We start from the raw sequence: 25,929 nt of genomic DNA, 5'->3' as shown, positions 1-25,929 counted from the left end.
GGGTGAGGCTGAGGGTGAGTGTCAGCGTTAGGTTTAGGGTGAGGTTTATGGTAATGGTTAGGGTTAGGTTGAGGGTGAGGGTGAGGGTTAGGGTGAGAGTGAGGGTGAGGTTTTGTGTGAGGGTGAGGGTTAGGTTTTGGGTTAGGTTTAGGGATAAGGTTAGGGTGAGGGTTATTGTAAGTGTTAGGGTTAGGATGAGGGTTAGGGTGAGGGTTAGGATGAGGTTAAGGTTTATTGTGAGTGTGAGGGTTAGTTTTAGGATTAGGGTAAGGTTTATGGTGAGGGTAAGTGATAGGGTTAGGATTAGGTTGAGGGTTTTGGTTAGGGATAGGTTTAGAATTAGGGTGATTGTGAGGGTGAGGGTTAGCGTTTGGATTAGGTTTAGGGTTAGGGTTAGGCTGAGGGTGAGGTTGAGGCTGAGAGTGAGGGTTAGGATTAATGTGAGTGTTAGGGTTAGGGTTAGCGTGATGGTTAGGGTGAGGGTTAGGGTTAGGGTTAGGCTGAGGGTTAGGCTGAGGGTTAGCGTTAGGGTTCGGGTGAGGGTAAGGTTTAGGGTGAGGTTAAAGGTGAAGGTTAGGCTTAGGGTTAGGCTTAGGTTTAGGGTGAGGGTTAGGGTGAGGGTTAGTGTTAGGGTTAGGGTTAGCGTTAGGGTGAGGGTTAGGGTGTTGGTAAGGGTTAGAGTGTGGGTTAGGGTTAGGGTGAGGGTTAGGGATAGCATTAGGGTTAGCGTTAGGGTGAGGGTTAGGGTGTTGGTAAGTGTTAGAGTGAGGGTTAGGGTGAGGGTGAGGGTTAGATATAGCATTAGGGTTAGGGTTAGGGTTAGGGTGAGGTTTAGGGTTAGGGTTAGGGATAGCATGAGGGTTAGGATTAGGGATAGGGTGAGGGTGAGGGTTAGGATTAATGTGAGAATTAGGGTGAGGGTTAGGGTTAGTGTGAGGATAAGGGTAAGGGTGAGGGTTAGGGTGAGAGTGAGGTTTAAGGTTAGCATTAGTGTTAGGGTTAGGGTTAGGGTGAGGTTTAGGATTAGGGTTATGGTTAGGGTGAGGGTTAGAGTTAGGTTTAGGGTGAGAGTTAGGGTTAGGTTGAGGGTTATGGTAGGGTTAGGATGAGGGGTAGGGTTCGGGTGAGGGTGAGTTTTAGGTTGTGGTTGACGGTTAGGGTTAGGGTGAGGTTTTAGGTGAAGGTGAGGTTTAGGGTGAGGGTGAGGGTTAGGATTACGGTGAGGATTAGTGTTAGGGTTAGGGTTAGGGTTATGGTGAGCGTAAGGTTTAGGATGAGGTTTAGGGTGAAGATGAGGTTTAGGGATAGCATGAGATTTAGGGTGAGGGTTACTGTGAGGGTTAGGATCCAGGTTAGGTTAGGTATGGGTGAGGGTTAGTGTTAGGTTTAGGGTTAGGTTTAGGATGAGGGTATGTTTTAGGGTGAGCGTTAGGTTGAGGGTGAGGGTTAGGGTTAGGTTATGGGTTAGGGTGAGCATTAGGGTGAGGGTTAGGTTTAGGTTTAGTGTTAGGGTGAGGGTTAGGGTGGGGTTTAGTGTTAGTGTTAGAATTAGGGTTAGGGTGAGGGTTAGGGTTAGGGTAAGGGTTAGAGTGAGGTTTAAGTCAAGGGTGAGAGTTAGGGATAGCATTAGGGTTAATGGTAGATTTAGGGTGAGGGTTAGGGTTAGGCTTAGGGTTACGTTTATGGTGAGGTTTAGGGTTATGGTTATGGTGAGGGTTAGGTTTAGGGTTAGGGTAAGGTTTAGGTTTAGAGTGAGGGTGAGAGTGAGAGTTAGGTTTAGGATTAGGCTTAGGTGTAGGGTTAGGCATAGGGTGAGGGTGAGTGTCAGAGTTAGGTTTAGTGTGAGGGTTTGGTTTATGATTATGGTTAGGTTGAGGGTGAGGGAGAGGTTAGGGTGAGGGTGAGGGTGAGGTTGAGGATGAGGTTGAGGGTTAGGGTATGGTTGAGTCTTAGGGTTAGGGTTAATGATAGGGTGAGGGTTAGAGTTAGGATTAGGGTTAGGATGAAGATTAGGCTGAGGGTTAGGTTTAGGGTTAGGATGAGGGTTAGGGTTAGGGTTAGGGTGAGTCTGAGGGTTAGGGTTAGCATTAGGGTGAGGGTGAGGGTGAGGGTTAAGTTTAGGTTTAGGGTTAGGGTTAGGATTAGGGTGAGGGTGAGGTTTAGGGTTAGAGTTAGGTTTACGGTTAGGTTTACTGTGAGTGTTAGGGTTAGGTTTAGTGTTACAGTTAGGGTTATGGTGAGGGCAAGTGTGAGGGTGAGGTTTAGGGTTAGGGTTAGGCTTAGGTTTCGGCTGAGGGTTAGGGTGAGGGTTAGGGTTAGGTTAAGGATTAGTGTTAAGATTAGAGTTAGGGTGAGGGTTATGTTTAGGGTTAGGTTAGTGTTAGGATGAGGATTAGGGTTAGGATTAGGGTTAGGGTGAGGGCAAGGGTTAGGGTGAGGGTGAGGGTGAGGATGAGGGTTAGGGTTATGGTGAGGGTGAGGGTTAGGGTTAGGGTGAGGGTTAGGGGTAGGATGAGGGTTAGGGTGAGGTTGAGGATTAGGGTGATGGTTAGGGTTACAATTATTGTTAGTGTTATGGTTATGTTTACGTTTGCAGTGAGGGTGAGAATGAGGGTGAGGTTAGGGATAGGATTAGTGTTCGGGTTAGGTTTAGGGTTAGGATTAGTGTTATTGTTACAGTTAGGGTTAGAGTTACCATGAGGGTGTGGGTGAGGGTACACTTGAGGTTAGGCTTACAGTTAGGGTGAGGTGAGGGTTAGGGTTAGGATTAGGGTTAGGGTGAGTGTGAGGTTTAGGGTTAGAGTTAGGGTTAGGGGGAGGGTTAGGGTTAGGGTTAGTGTCAGGGTTAGGGATAGGGTGAGGGTTAGGTTGAGGTTAAGTGTTATGGTTAGGGTTAGGGTTAGGATTAGGGTTAGGGTGACGGTGAGTGTGAGGTTTAGGTTTAGGGTTAGGCTTAGGCTTAGGGTTATGCTGAGGGTGAGGTTGGGTGTGAGGAATAGGGTTGGTGATGGTTAGGCTTAGGGTTAGGTTGAGGGTTAGGGTTAGGATTCGGGTTAGGGTGAGGGCTAGGGTGATGTTGAGGGTTAGGTTTAGGTTTAGGCTTAGGCTTATTGTTAGCCTGAGGGTGAGGTTGAGGGTGAGGGTTAGGGTTAGTGTGATGGGTAGGGTTGAGTTTAGGGTGAGGTTTAGGTTGAGGGTTAGGGTTAGGCTGAGTGTTACAGTGAAGGTGATGGTAAGCGTAAAGGTGAGGTTTAGGCTTTGGGTGAGGGTTAAGATAAGGGTAAGGGTTAGGGTTAGTGTTTGGGTTAGGGTAAGGGTTACTGTTAGAATTAGGATTAGGGTGAGGGCTACAGTGAGGGTGAGGTTTAGGGTTAGGGTGAGGTTTAGGGTTTGGTTGAGGGTTAAGATTAATGTGAGGGTTAATGTTAGGGTTAGGGTTAGTGTAAGGGTGAGGGTAAGTGTTAGGGAGAGTTTTAGGGTTAGGGTGAGTATTTTGATTAGGGTGAGTGTTAGAGTTAGGGTTAGGGTTATTGCTAGGGTTTGGGTTAGGCTTACCCTTACAGTGAATGTGAGGGTTAGTGTTAGAGTTAGGGTTAGTATTAGGGTTAGGGTGATCGTGAGTGTGTGGGTTAGGGTTATGTATAGGGTTAGGCTTAGGGTTAGGCTAAGGGTGAGGTTGAGGGTGAAAGTTAGGGTTAGGGTGAGGGTTAGGTTTAGGGTTAGGTTGAGGGTGAGTGTATGGGTTAGGGTTAGGTTTAGGTTTAGGTTTAGGGTTAGGCTAAGGGTGAGGTTAAGTTTGAGGGTTAGGGTTAGGGTGAGGGTTAGGGTTAGGTTTAGATTGAGGGTTAGGATGTGGGTTAAGGTTAGGATTAGGGTTAGAGTGAGGGCTAATGTGAGGCTGAGGGTTAGGGTTAGGGTTAGGGCGAGGTTTAGCGTTAGGGTTAGGTTTAGGGATAGGTTGAGGAATAGGGTTAGGGTTATGGTGAGGGTGAGGTTTAGGGTTAATTTGAGGGTTTGGATTAGGGCTAGGTTTAGGGTGAGGGTTAGTGTTAGGGTTAGGGTGAGGGTTATCATGAGGGTTAGGGTTAGGATTAGGGTTAGGTTGAGAGCTAAGTTGAGGGTGAGGGTTAGGGTTAGGGTTACGCTGAGGTTTAGGGTTCGGGTTAGGTTTAGGGTTAGGGTGAGGGTTAGGGTTAGGGTGAGGGTTAGGGTTCACGTTAGGTTTAGGGTTAGGATTAGGGTTAGGTTGAGGGTGAGTGTGTGGGTTAGGGTTATGTATAGGGTTAGGCTTAGGGTTAGGCTAAGGGTGAGTTTGATGGTGAGGGTTAGGGTTAGGGTAAGGGTTAGAGTTAGGGTTAGGTTGAGGGAGAGTGTGTGGCTTAGGATTCGTTTTAGGGTTAGGCTAGGGGTGAGGTTAAGGGTGAATTCTAGGGTTAGTGTGGCGGTTAGGTTTAAGGTTAGGATGAGGGTTAGGATGAGGGTTAAGGTTACGATTAGGTTTAGTGTGAGGGCTAAGGTGAGGGTGATGTTTAGAGTTAGGGTTAGGGGGAGGAGGAGGGGGAGGTTCAGCGTTACAGTTACGGTTAAGGTGAGGGATAGGGTGAGGTTTAGCGTTAGGGTTAGTGTTAGGGTTAGGGTTAGGGTGAGGGTTAAGTTTAGGGTGAGGGTGAGTGTGAGGGTTAGGGTTAGGGTTAGGGTTAGGCTTAGGGATAGGCTGAGGGTGAGGGTGAGGGTGAGTGTTAGGGTGAGGGTGAGGGTGAGGTTTAGGGTTAGAGTTAATGTTAAGGTGAGGGTTAACGTTAGGGTGAGCTTGAGGTTGAGTGTTAGATTGAGGATTAGTGTTAGGGTTAGTGTGAGGTTTATGGTGAGGATGAGCGTTACGGTTAGGGTGAGGGCTAGGTTGAAGTTGAGGATTAGGGTTAGGGTTAGGGTGAGATTTAGGTTTAGGGTGATGGTTAGTGTTAGTGTTAGGGTTAGGGTTAGGATGTAGGTTAGGGTGAGGGTTAGTGTTAGGTATAGGGTTAGGTTTAGGATTAGGGTTTGTGTGAGGGTGAGTGTGAGGGTTATGGTTAGGGTTAGACTTAGGGTTAGGCTGAGGGTGAAGGTGAGGTTTAAGGTTAGAATGAGGGTTAGGGTTAGGGTTAGGGTGAGGGTTAGGATGAGGGTTAGGTTTAGGATTAGGTTTAGCGTGAGGGCTAGCATGCTGGTGAGGGTTAGGGTTAGGGTTAGGGTGAGGTTTAGGTTTAGGGTTAGGTTGAGAGTTAAGATTAGGGCTAGGTATAGGGTGAGGGTTAGGGTTAGGTTGAGGGTTATCATGAGGGTTAGGGTTAGGATTAGGGTTAGGATGAGGGCAAGGGTGAGGGTGAGGGTTAGGGTTGGGTTTATGGTGAGGTTTAGGTTTCTGGTCAGGTTTAGGGTTAGGGTGAGGGTTAGGTTTAGGGTTATGGTGAGGGTCAGGGTTAAGGTTTGGTTGAGGGTTAGAATTAATTTTAGGGTTAGGGTGAGGGTTAGCGTTAGGATTAGGATGAAGGTTAGGATGAGGGTTAGGGTTACAATTTGGATTAGGGTGAGGGCTAGGGTGAGGGGGAGTGTTAGTGTTAGGGTTAGGGTGAGGTTTAGGGTTAGGGTTAGGGGTAGGGTTAGGGTGAGATTTAGGGTTTGGGTTACGGTGAGCGTGAGGGTTAATTTGGGGTTGAGGTTTAGGGTGAGGACTAAGGTGAGGGTGAGGGTTAGGGTTAGGGTTAGGGTTAGGGTGAGTGTTAGGTTGAGTTTTAGGTTTAGGTTTAGGGTTAGGGTTAGGATTAGGATTAGGGTGAGGGTTAGTGTAAGGATTAGGGTTAGGGTTAGGCTTAGGCTTTGGTTAGGCTGAGAGTGAGTTTGGGGATGAGAATTAGGTTTAGAGTGATGATTCCGGTTATGGTTAGGTTGAGATTTAGCATGAAGCTTAGGGTTAGGATTAGGTTTAGGCTTGAGGGCTAGGATGAGTGTGAAGTTTAGGGTTAGGTTTAGGCTTAGGGTTAGGCTGAGGCTGAAGGTGAGGGTGAGCATTAGGGTTAGGGTGATGGTTAGGATTACGGTTAGGGTGAGGGTTAGGATGTGGGTTAGGATTAGGGTGAGGGTTAGAATGAGTGTGACAGTAAGAGTAAAGGTGAGGGTTAGGCTGAGGGTGAGGGTTATGTTAAGGGTGAGGGTTCGGATTAGGGTTAGGGTGAGGGTGAGGGTTAGATTGAGTGTTAGTGTTAGGTTTAGTGTGAGGTTTAGGGTGAGGATGAGGGTTAGGGTTTGGGTGAGGGCTAGGGTGAAGTTGAGGGTTAGGGTTAGGGTTACTGTTAGGGTTAGGTTTAGTGTGAGGTTTAGTGTGGGGGTGAGGCTTAGTGTTAGGGTTAGGATTAGGCTTAGGGTTAAGGTGAGGGTGAGTGTGAGGTTTACGGTTAGGGTGAGTGTTGAGGTTAGGGTTAGAATGAAGGTTAGGGTGAGGGTTAGGCTTAGGCTTAGGGTTTGGGTATTTTCTAGGGTGAAGGTGAGGGTTAGGGTTAGGGTTATGGTGAGGTTTTGGGTTAGTGTTAGTGTTAGGGTTGGTGTTAGGGTTAGGCTTAATGTTAGTCGGAGGGGGAGGGGGAGGGGGAGGGTTAGGTTTAGGGTGAGGGTGAGGTTTAGGATTAGAGTTAGCATTAGGGTGAGGGTTAGTGTGAGAGTTAGGGTTAGGGTTAGTATTATGGTTAGGGTTAGGGTGAGGGTGAGTGTGAGGGTCAGGATTAGTCTTAGGCTTAGGCTTAGGCTTAGGCCGAGCAAGAGGGTGAGGGTGAGGGTGAGGGTTAGAGTTAGGGTTTTAGGGTTAGGGTTATGCTTAGGATGAGGCAGAGGTTTAGGGTTAGAGTTAGGGTTATTGGGAGGGTTAGAGCGAGGGTTAGGGTTAGGGTTAGTGTTAGGGTTAGTGTTAGTCTTATGGTGAGGGTGAGGGTTAAGTTGAGGTTTAGGGAAAGCTTAGGGTTAGGATTAGGGTTAGGGTGAGGGTAAGTGTGAAGGTTAGGGTTAGGATTAGGCTTAGGCGTAGGGTTAGGCTGAGGTTGAAGGTAGGTGTGAGGGTTAGGGTTATGGTGAGGGTGAGGATTCGGGTTAGGGTGAGGGTTAGGACTTGGGTTAGGGTTAAGGTGAGGGTGAGGGTTATGGTTAGGGTGAGGTTTAGGGTTAGGATTAGGGTTAGGGTGAGGTTGAGTGTTAGGATTAGGTTTATGGTTATAGTTAGTGTTATGGTTAAGGTTACCTTTGCAGTGATGGTGAGGCTGAGGGTTAGGGTTAGGGTTAGGATTAGGGTTAGGGTTAGGTTTAGGGTTATGATTAGTGTTATTGTTAAGGTTAGATTTAGAGTTATGGTGAAGGTGAGGGTGAGGGTTAGGGTTAGGGTTAAGGTGAGTTTTAGGGTTAGGGTGAGGATTAGGGTTAGTGTGAGGGTGAGGATTAGGGTTAGAGGTAGGGTTAGGGGGAGGGTTAGGGGGAGGATTAGGGTTAGGGTGAGTGTTAGGTTGAGGTTTAGGGTTAGGGTTAGTGTTAGGTTTAGGATTAGGGTTAGGGTGAGGGTGAGTGTGATGGTTAGGGTTAGGCTTAGGCTTAGGCTCGGGGTTAGGCTGAGGGTGATGTTGGGAGTGAGGATAAGGTTTCGGGTGATGGTTAGGGTTATGATTAGGGTGAGGGTTAGGATGAGGGTGAGGTTGAGGGTGAGGGTTAGGGTTTGGGTGATGTTTAGGGTGACGGTTAGGTTGAAGGTTAGCCTGAGGTTTAGGGATAGGGTGAGGGTTAGGGTGAGGATGATGGCAAGGGTAAAGTTGAGGGTTAGGCTAAGTGTGAGGGTTAGGTTAAGGTTGAGGGTTAGGGTTAGGGTGAGGGTTAGGGTAAGGGTGAGGGTTAGGTGTTAGGGTGAGGGTGAGGGTTAGACTGAGGATGAGGCTTAGGGTTAGGGTGAGGGAAAGGGTTAGAATTAGGTTTAGGGTGAGGGCTAGGATGAGAGCGAGGGTTAGGGTTAGGGTTAGGGTGAGGTTAAGTGTTCGGGTGAGGGTTAGGGTTAGTGTTAGGGTTATTGTTATTGTTAGGTTTAGGTTTACGTTTAGGGTGAGGGTGAGGGTGAGGTTTAGGGTTACAGTTAGGCTTAGGTTGAGGGTTAGTGTGTGGGTTAGGGTTAGGGATAGGGTTAGGTTTAGGATTAGGTTTAGGTTGAGAGTGAGTGTGAGGGTTAGGGATAGGGCTAGGCTTAGGTTTAGGGTTAGGGTTTGGATTAGGTGAGGGTTAGGGTAAGGGTTAGGCTTAGGCTCTGGGTAACCTTAGGGTGAGGGTGAGTGTGAGGATTAGGGTTGGGGTGATGGTTAGGGTTAGGGTTAGTGTTATTGTTAGGGTTAGGGTTAGAGTTAAAGTGAGGGTGAGGGTGCGGGTGAAGGTTAGGGTTAGGGTTAGGGTGAGGTTTAGGGTTAGGGTTAGAGATAGGGTTAGGGTGAGCTTTAGGGTTAGAATTAGGGTTAGTGTTAGGGTTAGGTTTAGGGTTAGGCTGAGGGTGAGAGTGGGGATGAGGATTAGGGTTACGATTAGGGTTAGGGTGAGGTTTAGGGTTAGGGTGAGGGTTAGGTTTAGGGTTAGTGTTAGCCTTAGGGTGAGGGTGAGGGTTAGGTTGAGGTTTAGGGATAGAGTTAGGGTTAGGATTAGGGTTAGGGTGACTGTGAATGTGAGGGTTAGGGTTACGGTTTGGCTTAGGCTAAGGGTTAGGATTAGGGTGAGGGTTAGTGTCAGGGTGAGGGTGATAGTTAGGGTTAGGGTTAAGGTGAATTTTAGGGTTAGAATACGTGTGAGTGTTGGTGTTAGGGTTAGGGTTAGGGTTAGTGTTAGGGATGGGGGAGGGTTAGGGTTAGGGTTAGGGTTAGTCTTAGGGTTAGGGTTAGGGTGAGGGTTAGTTTGAGATTCAGGTTTAGGGTTAGGATTAGGTTTAGGAATAGGTTTAGGCTGATGGTGAGGTTCAGGGTGAGGGTTAGTGTTAGGGTGATGGTTAGGGTTAGGGTTAGAGTGAGGTTTAGGATGATGGTTAGGGTTAGGATTAGGATTAGGGTGAGGGCTAGGGTGAGGGTGAGGGTGAGGGTTAGGTTTAGGGTGATGGTTAGGGTTACGGTTAGCTTGAAAGTTAGGATGAGGTTTAGGGCTAGGGTGAGGGTTAGGGTGAGGGTGATGGTAAGGTTAAAGTTGAGGGTTAGGCTGAGGGTGAGGTTTAAGATAAGGGTGAGTGTTATTTGTAGGGTGAGGGTTAGGGGAAGAATGTGGGTTAGGGATTAGGGTGAGGCTGAGGGTTAGATTTCGGGTTAGGATTAGGGTTAGTGTGAGGTTTAGGTTGAGGATGAGTGTTAGGGTTATGTGAAGGTAAGGGTTAGAATTAGGGTTAGGGTGAGAGCTAGGGTGAGGGTGAGGGTTAGGGTTAGTGTTAGGGTTAGGGTGAGGTTTAGGCTTAGGGTGAGGTTTAGGGTTAGTGTGAGGGTTAGTGTTAGGGTTAGGGTTAGTGTTAGGGTGAGGGTAAGTGTTAGGGTGAGGGTTAGGGTTAGGGTGAGATTTATAGTTAGGGTGCAGGTTAGGGTTAGGTTTAGGGTGGGGTTCAGGGTTAAGATTAGGGTTAGACTTAGGGTTAGGGTGAGGGTGAGGTTTATGGTTAGATTTAGACTTAGGCTGAGGGTTACAGTTAGGGTTCGGTTTAGGGTTAGTGTTAGGTTAGGGTTAGGGTGAGGGTTAGTATGAGTGTTAGGGTTAGAGTTAGGATTAGGGTAAGGTTGAGGGTGAGCGTGTGGGTTAGGGTTAGGTTTAGGGTTAGGCTTAGTGTTAGGCTGAGGGTGAGGTTGAGAGTGAGGTTTAGGGTTAGGTGAGGGTTAGGATTAGGGTTAGGTTGAGGGTTAGGAGGAGGGTTAGGGTTAGGATTAGTGTTAGGGTGGGGGCTAGTGTGAGGGTGAGGTTTAGGGTTAGGGTTAGGGTGAGCTTTAGGGTTAGGATTAGGGTGAGGGTGAGGTTTAGTGTTAGAGTTAGTGTTAGGGTGAGGGTTAGGGTTAGAGTTAGTGTTAGGGTTAGGGTTAGGGTGAGTGTTAGGGTTAGGGTTATGGTTATGTTTAGGATTAGGATTAGGGTTAGGGTGAGGGTGAGTGTGAGGATTACGGTTAGGCTTAGGGTTAGGCTGAGGGGGAGGGGGAGGATGAGGGTTAGGGTTAGGCTGAGGGTGATGTTTATGGTTAGAGTTAGTGTTACTGTGAGGGTTAGTGTTATGGTGATGGTGTGGGTAAGGGTTAGAGTTAGGGTGATGTTTAGGGTTATGGTCAGGGTGAAGGTTAGGATAAGGGTTAGGGTTAGGGTTAGTGTGAGGGTTAGCGTGAGGGTGATAGTAAGTTTAAAGTTGAGGGTTAGGCTGAGAATGAGGATTACGGTACATGTGAGGGTTAGGGTTAGATTGAGGGTTAGAGTTAGGGTTAGTTTGAGGGTGTGGTTTAGATTGAGGATTAGTTTTAGGGTTAGTGTGAGGTTTAGGGTGAGGATGATAGTTAAGGTTGGGTGAGGACTAGGGTGAGGGTGAGGGTTAGGTTTAGGGTTAGGGTGAGTGTTAGGGTTAGGGTGAGTGTTAGGGTTAGTGTGAGGGCTAGTGTTAGTGTTAGGGTTTGGGTTAGGATGAGGGTTAGGGTTAGGGTTAGTGTGAGGGTTAGCGTGAGGGTGATAGTAAGTGTAAAGTTGAGGGTTAGGCTGAGAGTGAGGATTACGGTAAATGTGAGGGTTAGGGTTAGAGTGAGGGTTAGAGTTAGGGTTAGGGTGAGGGTGTGGTTTAGATTGAGGATTAGTTTTAGGGTTAGTGTGAGGTTTAGGGTGAGGATGATAGTTAAGGTTGGGTGAGGGCTAGGGTGAGGGTGAGGGTTAGGTTTAGGGTTAGGGTGAGTGTTAGGGTTAGGGTGAGTGTTAGGGTTAGTGTGAGGGTTAGTGTTACGGTTAGGGTTAGTGTTAGGGTGACAGTAAGTGTTAGGGTTAGTGTTAGGGTTTGGTTGTTTTAGGGTGAGGGTTAGGGTTACGGTTAGGGTTATGGTTAGAATGAGAGTTAGGTTTAGGGTTAGGGTTATTGTTATGGTTGGGTTTAGGGATAGGATGAGGGTTAGGGTTAGGATTAGGGTTAGGGTGAAGGCTAGGGTGAGGGTGAGTGTTAGGGTTAGGCTTAGGCTTAGGTTTAGGATGAGGCTGAGGGTGAGGTTGAGGGTTAGGGTTAGCGTGATCGTTAGGGTTACGGTTAGGCTGAGGGTTAGGATCAGGTTTTGGGTTAGGGTGAGGGTTAGGGTGAGGGTGACAGTAAGGGTAAATGTGAGGGTTAGGGTTAGGGTGAGGATTAGGGTTAGGGTTAAGGTGAAGGTGAGGGTTAGACTGAGTATTAGTATTAGGGTTAGTGTGAGGTTTAGGGTGAGGATGAGGGGTAGGGTTAGGATGAGGGCTAGGGTGAGGGTGAGAGTTAGGGATAGCGTTAGGTTGAGGTTTAGGGTTAAGGTGATGGTTAGGGTTAGTGTGAGGGTTAGCGTTAGGATTAGGGTAAGTTTTAGGGTGAGGGTAAGTGTTAGGGTGAGGGTTAGGTTTAGGGTGAGAGTTATAGTTAGGGTTAGGATTAGTATTTGGGTTAGTGTTATTTTTAGGTTTAGGGAGAGGGGGAGGGTTAGGGTTAGGGTTAGCGTGAGGTTTAGTTTTAGGGTTATGGTTAGAGTTAGGGTTAGGTTGAGGGTGAGGCTTAGGTTTAGGTTTAGATTTAGAGGAGGGTTAGGGTGAGGGTTAGTGTTAGGGTTAGGGTTAGTGTTAGGATTAGGGTTAGGGTGAGGGCCAGTGTGAGGGTTAGGGTTACGGTTAGGCTTAGGCACAGGGTTAGGCAGAGGGTGAGGGTTAGGGTTAGGGTGAGGGTTAGGGTTAGGGTTTGGGTGAAGGTTAGGATGAGCTTTAGAGTTAGGATTAGGGTTAGGATGAGGGCAAGGGTGAGGGTGAGGTTTAGAGTTAGCATAATGGCGAGGTTTAGGATTAGGGTTAGGTTTAGGGTTAGGGTGAGGGTCAGGGTTATGGTTACTGTGAGGATTAGGGTTAGGGTTAGTGTGAGGGTAAGGGTTAGGATTAGGGTTAGGGTTATTGTTAGTGTTAAGGTTAAGGTTAAGTTCACAGTGAGGTTGAGGCTGAGGGTGAGGTATAGGTTTAGGGTAAGGGTGTGGTTTAGGGTTAGGTTTAGGGTTAGGGTTAGGGTGAGGGCTTGGGTTTAGGTTAGGGTTATGGTGAGGGTGAGCGTTAGGTTTAGGGTTAGGGTTAGTGTTATTGTTAGGGTTAGGGTTAGAGTTACGGTGAGGGTGAGGGTGAGGGTGAGGTTTAGGTTTAGGGTGAGGGTGAGGTTTAGGGTTAGAGTTAGGTTCAGGGGGAGGGTTAGGGTTAGGGTTAGTGTTAGGCTTAGGGTTAGGGTGAGGGTTAGGTTGTGGTTTAGGGTTGGGTTTAGGTTTAGGATTAGGGTTTTGGTGAGGGTGAGGGTGAGGGTTAGGCTTAGGCTTAGGCTTAAGGTTAGGCTGAGGGTGAGCATGGGGATGAGGATTAGGTTTAGGGTGATGGTTAGGGTTAGGGTTAGGTTTAGGGTTAGGATTAGGGTTAGGGTGAGGGCTAGGTTGAGGGTGAGGATTAGGGATAGGGTTAGGGTTAGGGTTAGGGTAAGCGTTAGTGTTAGGGTGAGGGTAAGTGTTAGGGTGAGGGTTAGGGTTAGGGTTAGGGCTAGGGTTAGGTTGAGTGTTAGCGTTAGGGTGATGGTTAGGGTTAGTGTTAGGGTTAGCGTTAGTGTTATGATGAGGGTAAGTGTTAGGGTGAGTGTTAGGTTTAGGGTGAGGCTTATGGTTAGAATGAGGGTTAGGGTTAGGGTTAGGGTTATTGTTTGGGTTAGGGTTAGGGTTAGGATGAGGGTTAGGGTTAGGATTAGGGTGAGGGTGATGGCTAGGGTGAGGGTGAGGGTTAGGGTTAGGCCTAGGCTTAGGCTTAGGTTAGGGCTGAGGCTGAGGGTGAGGTTGAGGGTTAGGGTTAGCGTGATGGTTAGATTATGGTTAGGCTGAGGGTGACGATGAGGGTGAGGATTAGGGTTAGGCTTAGGATGAGGGTTAGTGTTAGGGTTAGGGTCAGGTTTAGGGTTAGGGTTAGGTTGAGATTTAGGTTTACGGTGAGCGGTTGGTTGATGGTTAGTGTGAGGTTTATGGTTAGGTTTAGGGTTATGGTGAGGGTGAGTGTTAGGGTTAGGTTTAGGGTTAGTGTTATTTTTAGGGTTAGGGTTAGAGTTACGGTGAGTGTGAGGGTGAGGATGAGGGTTAGGGTTAGGATGAGGTTTAGGGTTAGTGTTAGGGTTAGGGTGAGGGTGAGTGTGAGATTCAGTGTTAGAGTTAGGGTTAAGGTGAGAGTTACTGTGAGGCTTAGGGTTAGGGTTAGTTTTATGGTTAGGATGAGGGTGAGGGTTAGGGTTAGGGTTAGGATTAGGATTAGGTTTATTGTTAGGGTGAGTGTTTGGGTTAGGTGTAGGGTTAGGGTTAGGCTAAGGGTTAAGCTGAGGGTGAGGGTAAGGGTGAGGGTTAGGGTTAGTGTTCGGGTTAGGGTTAGCGTTAGGGTGAGAGTTAGGGTTCGGGTTAAGTTTAGGGTTTGGGTGAGGTTTAGTGTTCAGGTTACAGTGATGGTGAGGGTTAGGGTTAGTTTGAGGGTTAGGGTTAGGATTAGGGTTAGGGTGAGGGTTAGGGTTAGGTTTAAGGTTAGTGTTAGGATGAGGATTAGGTTTAGGATTAGGGTTAGGGTGAGGGCTAGGGTGAGGGTGAGGTTTAGGGTTAGGCTTAGGCTTAGGTTTAAGTTGAATCTGAGGGTGAGGTTGAAGGTTAGGGTTAGCATGATGGTTAGGGTTACGGTTAGGCTAAGGGTTCAGATGAGGGTTAAGATTAGGGTGAGGGTTAGGGTGAGGGTGACAGTAAGGGTAAATGTGAGGGTTAGGGTTAGGGTGAGTGTTAGGGTGAGGATAAGAGTTAGGGTTAGGATGAGGGTGAGCTTAGATTGAGTATTAGTCTTAGGGTTAGTGTGAGGTTTAGGGTGAGGATGAGGGGTAGCTTTAGGGTGAGGGCTGGGGTGAGGGTGAGGGTTAGGGATAGGGTTAGGTTGAGGTTTAGGGTTGAGGTGATGGTTAGGGTTAGTGTGAGGATTAGTGTTAGGATTAGGGTTAGTTTTAGGTTGAGGGTAAGTGTTAGGGTGAGGGTTAGCGTTAGGGTGAGAGATGGTTACTGTTAGGATTAGTGTTAGGGTTAGTGTTATTTTTAGGGTTAGGGTTTGGCTTATTGTTACGTTGAGGTTGAGGGTGAGGATCAGGGTTAGGGTTAGGCTGAGGTTTAGGTATAAGGTTATGGTTAGAGTTAGTTTTAGGTTGAGGGTGAGTTTTAGGTTTAGAGTTAGGGTTAGGGGGAGGGTTAGGGTGAGGGTTAGGGTTAGGGTTAGGGTTAGTGTTAGGATTAGGGTTAGGGTGAGTGTGAGGGTTAGGGTTAGGCATAGGCTTAGGGTTAGGCTGAGGGGGAGGGGGAGGGGGAGGGTTAGGGTTAAGGTGAGGGTTAGGGTTAGGGTTAGGGTGAGGGTTAGGATGAGGTTTAGGCTTAGGATTAGGGTTACGTTGAGGGCAAGGGTGAGGGTGAGTTGTAGAGTTAGCATTATGGCGAGGTTTATGATTAGGGTTAGGGTTAGGGTTAGGGTGAGGGTTAGGGTTAGGGCTACTCTGAGGGTGAGGGTTAGGGTTAGGTTGAGGGTTAGGGTTAGGGTTAATGTGATGGTGAGGGTTAGGATTAGGGTTAGGGTTATTGCTAGTGTTATGGTTAAGGTTAAGTTTACAGTGAGGCTGAGGCTGAGGGTGAGGTTTAGGGTTAAGGTAAGGGTGAGTTTTAGGGTTAAGGTTAGGGTTATGGTTAGGGTGAGGGCTTGGGTTAGGGTTAGGATTACGGTGAGGGTGAGCGTTAGGTTTAGGGTTAAGTTTAGGGTTAGTGTTAGGGTTAGTTTTAGGGTTAGAGTTACAGTGAGGGTGAGTTTTAGGGTTAGGGTTAGGTTTATGTTGAAGGTGAGTTTTAGGGTTAGAGTAAGGTTTAGGGGAAGGTTTAGGGTAAGGGTTAGGGTTACGGTTAGTGTTAGGTTTAGGGTTAGGGTGAGGGTTAGGATGAGGTTTATTGTTAGGTTTAGGGTTAGTTTGAGGATTAAGGTTATGGTGAGGGTGAGTGTGAGGGTTAGGGTTAGGGTTAGGCTTAGGCTTAGGCATAGGTTTAGGCTGATGGTGAGGGTGAGGACAAGGGTTAGGTTTAGGGTGAGTGTTAGGGTTAGGGTTAGGTTGAGGGTTAGGATGAGGTTTAGGGTTAGGATTAGGGTTAGAATGAGGGAAGGGTGAGGGTGAGGTTTAGAGTTAGCCTTATGGCGAGGTTTAGGATTAGGTTTAGGTTTAGGGTTAGGGTGAGGGTTAGGGATAGGGTTACTGTGAGGGTGAGGGTTAGGGTTAGGGTGAGGGTTAGGGTTAGGGTTAGAGTGAGGGATAATGTTAGTGTTAAGGTTAAGGTTAAGTTTACAGTGAACGTGAGGCTGAGGGTGAGATTTAGGGTTATGGTTAAGGTGAGGTTTAGGGTTAGGGTTAGGGTTAGGGTTAGGGTGAGGGCTTCGGTAAGGGTTAGGTTTATGATGAGTGTGAGCGTTAGGGTTAGGGTTAGGGTTAGGGTAAGTGTTATTGTTAGGGTTAGGGTTAGAGTTACGGTGAGGGTGAGGGTGAGGGTTAGGTTTAGGGTTAGGCTTAGGCTTAGGGTTAGGCTGAGGGTGAATGTAGGGATGCGGATTACGTTTAGGGTGATTGTTAGGGTTAGAGTTAGTGTTAGGGTTAGTATTAGGGTTGGGGTTAGGATTAGGGTTAGGGTGAGGTCTAGGGTGAGGGTGAGGGTTAGTGTTAGGGTTAGGCTTAGGGTTAGCGTTAGGCTGAGGCTGTGGTGTGGGTGAGGGTTAGGGTTAGGTTGATGCTTAGGGTTACAGTCAGGGTGAGGGTTAGGATGAGGGTTAGGGTTAGGGTGAGGGTGAGGGTTAGGGTTAGGTTGAGGTTTAGGGTTTGAGTGACCATTAGGGTTAGTGTGAGGATTAGTGTTAGGGTTAGGGTTAGTGTTAGGGTGAGGGTTAGTATTAGGGTGAGAGTTAGGGTTAGGGTTAGGGTTAGGGTTAGAATGAGGGTTAGGGTTAGTTTGAGGATTATTGTTAGGGTTAGAGTTAGGGTTACATTTACAGTGAGAGTGATGGTTAGGGTTAGGTTTAGGGTGAGGATTTTGTTTAGGGTTATGGTTAGTGTGAGGGTGAGGTTTAGGATTAGAGTTAGCGTTAGTGTTAGTGTTAGTGTTAGGGTGACATTGTGAGGGTTAGGTTGAGGTTTAGGGTTAGGGTTAGCATTATGGTTAGGATTAGTGTTAGGGTGATGGTGAGTGTGAGGGTAAGGATTAGGATTAGGATTAGGGTTAAGGTGAGGGTGAGTGTGAGGGTTAGTGTTATGGTTAGTTTTAGGGGTAGGGTGAGGGTGAGGGTTAACTTTAGGGTTAGGTTTAGAGTGAGGGTTAGGGTGAGGGTTAGGCTGACGGTGATTGCTAGGGTGGTGGTTAATATGAGGGTTAGGGTTAGGGATAGGGTTAGGTTTAGGATTAGGTTTAGATTGAGGGTAAGTGTGAGGGTTAGGGTTAGGGTTAGGGTTAGGCTTAGGGTTAGAGTGAGTGTTAGGGTTAGGCTTTGGTTTAGGGTGAAGGTGAGGGTTAGGGTTAGGGTTAGGGTGAGGGTGAGGGTTAGGGTTAGGGTTAGTGTGAAAGTTAGGGTTATGGTGAGGGTATGGTTAGGGTGAGGGTTAGGGTTAGGGTTAGGCTTAGGGTGAGGGCTAGGGTGAGAGTGAGGTTTAGGGTTAGGGTTAGGGTGATTTTTAGGGTGAGGGTGATGTTTAGGGTTAGGGTTAGGGTGAGTTTTAGGGTTAGGGTTAGGGTTAAGGCGTGTGTGAGGTTTAGAGTTAGATTTAGGGTTAGGGTGAGGGTTAGGGTGAGGGTTAGGGTTAGTGTTAGTGTTAGGGGCAGGGTTAGGATGAGGGTTCGGGTGAGGGTGAGGGTTAAGGTAAGTGTTAGGATTAGGATTAGGGTTAAGGTGAGGGTGCATGTGAGAGTTAGTGTTAGGGTTAGGATTAGGTGTAGGGTGAGGGTGAGGGTTAGCTTTAGGGTTAGGTTTAGAGTGAGGGTTAGGGTGAGGGTTATGGTGAGGGTTAGGGATAGGATTAGTGTTAGGGCATGTGCTAGGATGAGCGACAGTGTTAGGGTTAGGATTAGAGTGAGAGTTAGGGTGAGGGTTACGTTTAGGGTTAGTGTTAGGTTTAGAGTTGGTGTTAGGGTTAGGATTAGGGTTTCAATGACTGTGAGTGTGACAGTTAGGGTTAGGGTTAGTGTTAGGCTTAGGGTTAGGCTGAGGCTGAGGGTGAGGATGAGGGTTAGATTTAGGGTGAGGGTTTGGTTTAGGGTAAGAGTGAGGGTTAGGGTGAGGGTTAGGGTTATGATTAGGGTTAGGGTATGTCCTAGGGTGAGGATTAGGGTTAGGGTTACGTTTAGGGTAAGGTTTAGCACTAGGGTTAGGGTGAAGGTTAGGGTTAGGTTGAGGGTTTGGATTAGGTTTAGAGTTACGGTGAGAGTGAGTTTTAAGTTTAGGTTTAGGATTATTGTTATTTTTAGGGTTAGGTTTAAGTTTAAGGTTAAGGTAAGGGTGAGGGTGAGAGTGATGTTGAGGGTTAGGGTTAGGGTTAGGATGAGGTTTAGAGTTAGGGTTAGTGTTAGGGTGAGGGTGAGGTTTAGGGTTATTGTTAGGTTTAGGGTTAGGGTTAGTGTGAGTGTTAGGGTTAGGTTTAATGTTATGGTTTGGGTTATGGCGAGGGCTAGTGTGAGGGTGAGGGTTAGTGTTAGAGTTAGGCTTAGGCTTAGTTTTAAACTGAGGGTGGGGTGAGGGTTAGGGTAAGGCTTAGGCTTAGGGTTAGGCTAAGGGTGAGGGTGAGGGTTAGGTTTAGTGTGAGGGTGAGGTTTAGGGTTAGGGTTAGCGTTAGGGTGTGGTTTAGAGTGAGGGTTAGGGTTAGGGTTAGTGTTACGGTTACAGTGAGGGTGAGGGTTACTGTGATGGTTAAGCGTAGCCTTAGGCTTATGCTTATGCTTAGCTGAGCTTGAGGGTGAAGGTTAGGGTAAGGGTTAGGGTGATTGTTAGGGTTTTAGGGTTAGCGTGATGGTTAGGGTTAGGGTTAGGGTGAGGTTTAAGGTGGGGTTTAGGTTTAAGATTAGGGCTAGGGTCAGTGCTAGGGTGAGGGTGAAGGTTAGGGTTAGAGTTAGGGTGAGGTTTAGGGTTAGGGTTAGGTTTAGGGTTAGGGTGAATGTTAGGGTGAGGATTACGGTGAGCGTGAGGGTTAGGGTTAGGATGAGGGTTAGGGTTAGGGTGAGGGTGATGGTGAGTGTTAGATTAGGGTTAGGGTTAGTGTTATTGTTAGTGTTATGGTTAGGTTTAAGTTTACAGTGAGGGTGAAGCTGAGGGTGAGGGTTAGGTTTAGGGTTAGGGTGAGGTTTAGCTTAGGGTTAAGGTAAAGGTTAGGGTGAGGGTTTGGGTTAGGGTTAGGATTACGGTGAGGGTGAGTGTTAGGGTTAAGGTGATGGTTAGTGTTATTGTTAGGGTTAGGGTTAGGGTTACGGCGAAGGTGAGGGTGAGTGTGAGGGTTAGGGTTAGGGTGAGGTTTAGGGTTAGGTTTAGGTTTAGGGTGAGGGTGAGGGTGAGGTTTAGGGTTAGATTTAGGGTGAGGGTGAGGTTTAGTGTGAGGTTTAGGGTTAATGTTAGTGTTAGGGTTAGGGTTAGGGTGAGGGTTAGGATGAGGGTGAGGGTTAGGGTGAGGGTTAGAGTTTGGGTTAGGATTAGGATTAGGGTTAGTGTTAGGGTGAGTGTTTGGGTTAGGCTTAGGGTTAGGGTTAGGCTTAGCGTTAAGCTGAGGGTGAGGGTGAGGGTGAGGATTAGGGTTAGTGTTTGGGTTAGGGTTAGCGTTTGGGTGAGAGTTAGTGTTAGGGTTAGGGTGAGAGTTAGGATGAGGATTAGTGTTAGGATTAGTGTTAGGGTTAGGTTTAGGTTGAGGTTTAGGATGAGGGTGATGTTTAGGTTTAGGGTTAGGGTGAGGGTGAGGGTGAGTTTTATGGTTAGAGTTAGGGTTAGGGTTAGGGATAGGGTGAGGTTTAGGGTTAGGGTTAGTGTTAGGGTTAGGGTTAGGGTGAGGGTTAGTGTTAGGGTGAGGGTTAGGTTTAGGGTTATGATTAGGATTAGGGTAAGTGTGAGGGTGAGTATGAGGGTTAGGGTGAGGTTTAGGGTTAGGTTTAGGTTTAGGGTGAGGGTGAGGGTGAGGTTTAGGGTTAGATTTAGGGTGAGGGTGAGGTTTAGTGTGAGGTTTAGGGTTAATGTTAGTGTTAGGGTTAGGGTGAGGGTGAGGGTTAGGATGAGGGTGAGGGTTAGGGTGAGGGTTAGAGTTTGGGTTAGGATTAGGATTAGGGTTAGTGTTAGGGTGAGTGTTTGGGTTAGGCTTAGGGTTAGGGTTAGGCTTAGCGTTAAGCTGAGGGTGAGGGTGAGGGTGAGGTTTAGGGTTAGGGTTTGGGTTAGGGTTAGCGTTTGAGTGAGAGTTAGTGTTAGGGTGAGAGTTAGGATGAGGATTAGGGTTAGGATTAGTGTTAGCGTTAGGGTTAGGGTGAGGGTTAGGATGAGGTGATGTTTCGGATTAGGGTTAGCGTGAGGGTGAGGGTGAGTTTTAGGGTTAGGGTAAGGGATAGGGAGAGGTTTAGGGTTAGGGTTAGTGTTAGGTTTAGGGTTAGGTTGAGGGTTAGTGTTAGGGTGAGGGTAAGTGTTAGGGTGAGGTTAGGGTTATGGTGACGGTTATGGTTACAATGAGGGTGAGGGTTAGGTTTAGGGTTATTGTTAGGGTTAGGGTTACGGTTAATGTGAGGGTTAGGGTTAGGTTTAGGGTGAGGTTTATATTAAGGGTTAGGGTTAGAGTTAGTGTTAGGGTGAGGGTGAGGTTTAGGGTTAGAGTTAGCGTTAGTGTTAATGTTAGGGTTAGGGTGAGGGTTAGTGTGAGGGTTAGGGTTAGGGTTAGGGTGAGTGTTAGGATGAGGTGTAAGGTTAGGATTAGTGTTAGGGTGAGCGCTAGGGTGATGGTTAATGTGAGGATTAGTGTTAGGGATAGGGTTAGGTTTAAGATTAGATTTTGATTGAGGGTGAATGTGAGGGTTAGGGTTAGGGTTAGGGTTAGGGTTAGAGTGAGTGTTAGGGTTAAGATTTGGTTTAGGGTGAGGGTGAGCGTTAGGGTTAGGGTGAGGGTGAGGGTTAGGGTTAGGGTTAGTGTGAAAGTTAGGTTATGGTGAGGGTTATGGTTAGGGTGAGGGTTAGGGTTACGTTTAGGGTTAGGGTGAGGGCTAGGTTGAGAGTAAGGTTTAGGGTTAGGGTTAGGGTGAGTTTTAGGATGAGGGTGAGGTTTTGGGTTAGGGTTAGGATGAGTTTGAGGGTTATGGTTAGGGTTCTGGTTAAGGCGAAGGTGAGGGTAAGGGTTCGATTTACGGTTAGTGTTAGGTTTAGGGTGAGGTTTAGCGTTAGGGTTAGGGTCAGGGTTAGGGTTAGGGTGAGGGTTTGGGTTAGGGTTAGAGTTACGGTGAAGGTGAATTTTAAGTTTAGGTTTCGGGTCATGGTTATTCCTAGGGTTAGGGTTAAGGTTAAGGTTAAGGTAAGGGTGAGGGTGAGGGTGATGTTGAGGGTTAGGGTTAGGGTTAAGATGAGGTTTAGAGTTAGGGTTAGTGTTAGGTGAGGGTGAGGTTTAGGGTTTTTGTTAGGGTTAGGGTTAGGGATAGTGTGAGTGCTAGGATTAGGTTTAGTGTTATGGTTAGGGTTATGGTGAGGGCTAGTGTGAGGGTGAGGGTTAGGGTTAGGGTTAGGCTTAGGCTTAGTGTTAAGCTGAGGGTGAGGGTGAGGGTTAGGGTTAACCTTAGGCCTAGGCTTATGCTTAGGCCGAGCTTGAGGGTGAAGCTGAGGGTTAGGGTTAGGGTGATTGTTAGAGTTTTAGGGTTAGGTTGAGGGTTAGGGTTAGGGTGAGGCTTAGGATGAGGTTTAGGTTTAAGATTAGGGCTAGTGTGAGTGCTAGGGTGAGGGTTAGGGTTAGAGTTAGGGTGCAGTTTAGGGATAGGGTTAGGTTTAGTGTTAGGGTGTGTGTAAGGGTGAGGGTTACATTGAGGGTGAGGGTTAGGGTTAGGGTGAGGGTTAGGGTTAGGTTGAGGGTGAGGGTAAGATTAGGGTAGGGTTATTGTTAGTGTTAGTGTTATGGTTAGGTTTAAGTTTACAGTGAGGGTGAGGCTGAGGGTGAGGGTTAGGTTTAGGGTTAGGGTGAGGTTTAGGTTAGGGTTAGGGTAAGGGTAAGGGTGAGGGTTTGGGTCAGGTTTACGATTATGGTGAGGGTGAGTGTTAGGTTTAGGGTGAGGGTTACAGTTATTGTTAGTGTTAGGGTTAGAGTTATGGTGAAGTTGAGGGTGAGTGTGAGGGTTAGGGTTAGGGTGAGGTTTAGGGTTAGATTTAGGGTTAGGTTGAGGGTTAGGGAGAGGTTTAGGCTTATGGTTAGTGTTAGGGTTAGGGTTAGGGTGAGGTTTAGGATGAGGGTGAGGGTTAGGGTGAGGGTTAGCGTTAGGATTAGGATTAGAGTTAGTGTTAGGGTGAGTGTTTGGGTTAGGCTTAGGGTGAGAGTTAGGCTTAGTGTTAAGCTGAGGGTGAGGGTGAGGGTGAGGATTAGGGTTAGTGTTTGGGTTAGGGTTAGCGTTTGGGTGAGAGTTAGTGTTAGGGTTAGGGTGAGAGTTAGGATGAGGATTAGTGTTAGGATTAGTGTTAGGGTTAGGTTTAGGTTGAGGTTTAGGATGAGGGTGATGTTTAGGTTTAGGGTTAGGGTGAGGGTGAGGGTGAGTTTTATGGTTAGAGTTAGGGTTAGGGTTAGGGATAGGGTGAGGTTTAGGGTTAGGGTTAGTGTTAGGGTTAGGGTTAGGGTGAGGGTTAGTGTTAGGGTGAGGGTTAGGTTTAGGGTTATGATTAGGATTAGGGTAAGTGTGAGGGTGAGTATGAGGGTTAGGGTGAGGTTTAGGGTTAGGTTTAGGCTTAGGGATAGGCTGAGGGTGAGGGTGAGGGTGAGGGTTAGGATTAGGGTGAGGGTGAGGTTTAGGGTTAGAGTTAGTGTTAAGTTGAGGTTTAGTGTGAGGGTTAGTGTTAGGGTTAGTGTTAGGATTAGGGTTAGGGTGAGGGTTAGCGTTAGGGATAGGTTTAGGTTTAGGATTAGGTTTTGGGTGAGGTTGAGTGTGAGGGTTATGGTTAGGGTTATGATTAGGCTTAGGGTTAGGCTGAGGGTGCGGGTGAGGGTTAGGTTTAGGGTGAGGGTTATTATTAGTGTTAGATTTAGGATTAGGATTGGGGTGAGGGCTAGCATGAGGGTGAGGGTTATGGTTAGGGTTAGGGAGAGGTTTAGGGTTAGGATTAAGTTTAGGCATAGGGTGAGCTTTAGGGTTAAGGTTATGATGAAGGTGAGGGTTAGGGTAAGGTTGAGGGTTAGGATTAAGTCTAGGTTTAGGGTGAGGGTTAGGGTTAGGGTGAGGACTAGGGTGAGGGTGAGGTTTAGGGTTAGGGTGAAGTTTAGGGTTAGAGTGATGGTTAGGGTTAGTGTGAGGATTAGTGTTAGGGTTGGGGTTAGTGTTAGGGTGAGGGTAATTGTTATGGTGAGGTTTAGGGTTATGGTGACATTTATGGTTACAATGAGGGTTTGGGCTAGATTTAGGGTTATTGTTAGGGTTAGGGTTAGGGTTTCGGTTACTGTTAGGGTGAGGGTTAGGGTTTGGTTTAGGGTGAGGTTTATATTAAGGGTTAGGTTTAGAGTTAGGGTTAGGGTGAGGGTGTGGTTTAGGGTTAGAGTTAGCATTAGTGTTAGTGTTAGAGTTAGGGTGAGGGTTAGAGAGAGGTTTAGGGTTAGACTTAATCTTAGGGTTAGGCTTAGGCTTAGGCCAAGAGTGAGGGTGAGGGTTAGGGTTAGGGTTAGGTTGAGGGTTAGGGTTAGGGTTAGGGTGAGTGTTAGGATGTGGTGTAGTGTTAGGATTAGGGTTAGGGTGAGCGCTAGGGTGATGGTTAATGTGAGGGTTAGGGTTAGGCATAGGGTTAGGTTTAGGATTAGGTTTAGATTGAGGGTGAGTGTGAGGGTTAGGGTGAGGGTTAGGCTTAGGCTTAGGGTTAGAGTGAGTGTTAGGGTTAGGGTTTGGTTTAGGGTGAGGGTGAGGGTTAGGGTTAGGGTTAGGGTGAGGGTGAGGGTGAGGTTTAGGGTTAGGTTTAGTGTGAAAGTTAGGGTTATGGTGAGGGTTAGGGTTAGGTTGAGGGCTAGGGTGAGGGCTAGGGTGAGAGTGAGGTTTAGTGTTAGGGTTAGGGTGAGGTTTAGGTTGAGGGTGAGGTTTAGGGTTAGGGTTAGGATGAGGTTTAGGGTTATGGTTTGGGTTATGGGTAAGGCGAGGGTGAGGGTTAGGATTAGAGTTAGGTTTAGCGTGAGGGTTAGGGTGAGGGTTAGTGTTAGTGTTAGTGTTAGGGGTAGGGTTAGGATGAGGGTTAGGGTGAGGGTGTTGGTTAGGGTAAGGCTTAGGTTTAGGATTAGGGTTAAGGTGAGGGTGAGTGTGAGAGTGAGGGTTAGTGTTAGGGTTAGGGTGAGGCTGAGGTTTAGCTTTAGAGTTAGGTTTAGAGTGAGGGTTAGGGTGAAGGTTATGGTGAGGGTTAGGGATAGGATTAGCGTTAGGCTATGTGCTAGGACCAGCAACACTGTTAGGGTTAGGGTTAGAGTGAGGGTTAGGGTGAGTGTTAGATTTAGGGTTAGTGTTAGTGTTAGGGCTGGTGTTAAGGTTAGGATTAGGGTTACGGTGACTGTGAGTGTGACAGTTAAGGTTAGGGTTAATGTTAGGCTTAGGTTTAGGCTGAGGCTGAGGGTGAGGGTTTGGTTTAGGGTTAGAGTGAGGGTTAGGGTGAGGGTTAGGGTTGGATTAGGGTTAGGGTATGTCCTAGGGTGAGGATTAGGATTAGTTTTAGGTTTAGGGTGAGGTTAAGCATTAGGGTTAGGGTCAGGGTTAGGGTTAGGGTGAGGGTTTGGGTTAGGTTTAGAGTTACGGTGAGGGTGAGTTTTAAGTTTAGGTTTCGGGTTATGGTTATTCTTAGGGTTAGGGTTAAGGTTAAGGTTAAGGTAAGGGTGAGGGTGAGTGTAATGTTGAGGGTTAGGGTTAGGGTTAGGATGATGTTTAGATTTAGGGTTAGTTTTAGGGTGAGGTTGAGGTTTAGGGTTATTGTTAGGGTTAGGGTTAGGGTTAGTGTGAGTGTTAGGGTTAGGGTTAGTGTTATGGTTAGGGTTATGGTGAGGGCTAGTGTGAGGGTGAGGGTTAGGGTTAGGCTTAGGCTTAGGCTTAGTGTTAAGCTGAGGGTGAGGATGAGGGTTAGGTTAAGGCTGAGGGTGAAGTTTAGGGTTAGGTTTAGCCCTATGGTGCGGGTTAGTGTGAGGTTTAGGGCTAGGGTTAGTGTTACAGTTACGGTGAGGGTGAGGGTGAGTGTCAGGGTTAGGCTTAGCCTTAGGCTTAGGCTTATGCTTAGGCCGAGCTTGAGGGTGAAGGTGAGGCTTAGGGTTAGGGTGATTGTTAGGGTTTTAGGGTTAGGGTGAGGGTTAGGATTAGGGTTAGGGTGAGGTTTAGGGTGAGGTTTAGGTTTAAGACTAGGGCTAGGGTGAGGGTGAGGTTCAGGGATAGGGTTAGGTTTAGGGTTAGGGTGAGTGTTACGGTGAGGGTTACAGTGAGGGTGAGGGATAGGTTTAGGGTGAGGGTTAGGGTTAGTGTGAGGTTGAGGGTAAGTTTAGGGTTACGGTTATTGTTATTGTTAGTGTTATGGTTAGGTTTAATTTTACAGTGAGGGTGAGGCTGAGGGTGAGGGTTAGGTTTAGGGTTAGGGTGAGGTTTAGGTTAGGGTTAGGGTAAGGGTTAGGGTGAGGTTTTGGTTTAGTTTTATGATTACGGTGAGGGTGAGTGTTAGATTTAGGGTGAGGGTTAGTGTTATTGTTAGGGTTAGGGTTAGAGGTACGGTGAAGGTGAGGGTGAGTGTGAGGGTTAGGGTTAGGGTGAGGTTTAGGTTTAGGGTTAGTTTTAGGGTGAGGGTGAGGGTGAAGTTTAGGGTTAGATTTAGGCTTAGGGTGAGTTTTAGATTGAGGTTTAGGGTTAGGGTTAGTGTTAGGGTTAGTGTTTGGGTTAGACTTAGGGTTAGGGTTTGGCTTAGCCTTAAGCTGAGGGTGAGGGTGAGGGTGAGGATTAGGGTTTGGCTTTGGATTAGGGTTAGCGTTTGGGTGAGAGTTAGGGTTAGGTTTAGGGTGAGAGTTAGGATGAGGATTAGGGTTAGGATTAGTGTTAGGGTTAGGGTTAGGGTGAGGGTTAGGATGATGGTGATGTTTAGGATTAGGGTTAGGGTGAGGTTGAGGGTGAGTTTTAGGGTTAGAGTTAGGGTTAGGGTAAGGGATAGGGTGAGGTTTAGGGTTACGGTTAGTGTTAAGGTTAGGGTTAGGGTGAGGATTAGTGTTAGGGTGCGGGTTAGGTTTAGGGTTAGGATTAGGATTAAGGTTAGTGTGAGGGTGAGTATGAGGGTTAGGGTTAGGGTTAGGGTTAGGTTTAGGCTTAGGGTTAGGCTGAGGTTGAGGGTGAGGTTTAGGGTTTGGATGAGGGTTAGGTTTATGGTTAGGGTGAGGGTTAGGATGAGGATTAGGTTTAGGATTAGGATTAGGGTGATGGCTAGCAT

This window comes from Dipodomys merriami, unplaced genomic scaffold, assembly GCF_024711535.1.
Source record: "Dipodomys merriami isolate MVZ:Mamm:240054 unplaced genomic scaffold, mDipMer1.0.p SCAF_2, whole genome shotgun sequence".
In the NCBI taxonomy this organism is placed as follows: Eukaryota; Metazoa; Chordata; class Mammalia; order Rodentia; family Heteromyidae; genus Dipodomys; species Dipodomys merriami.
The sequence above is the reverse complement of the archived record's forward strand: the minus strand, read 5'-3'. Positions refer to the sequence as shown.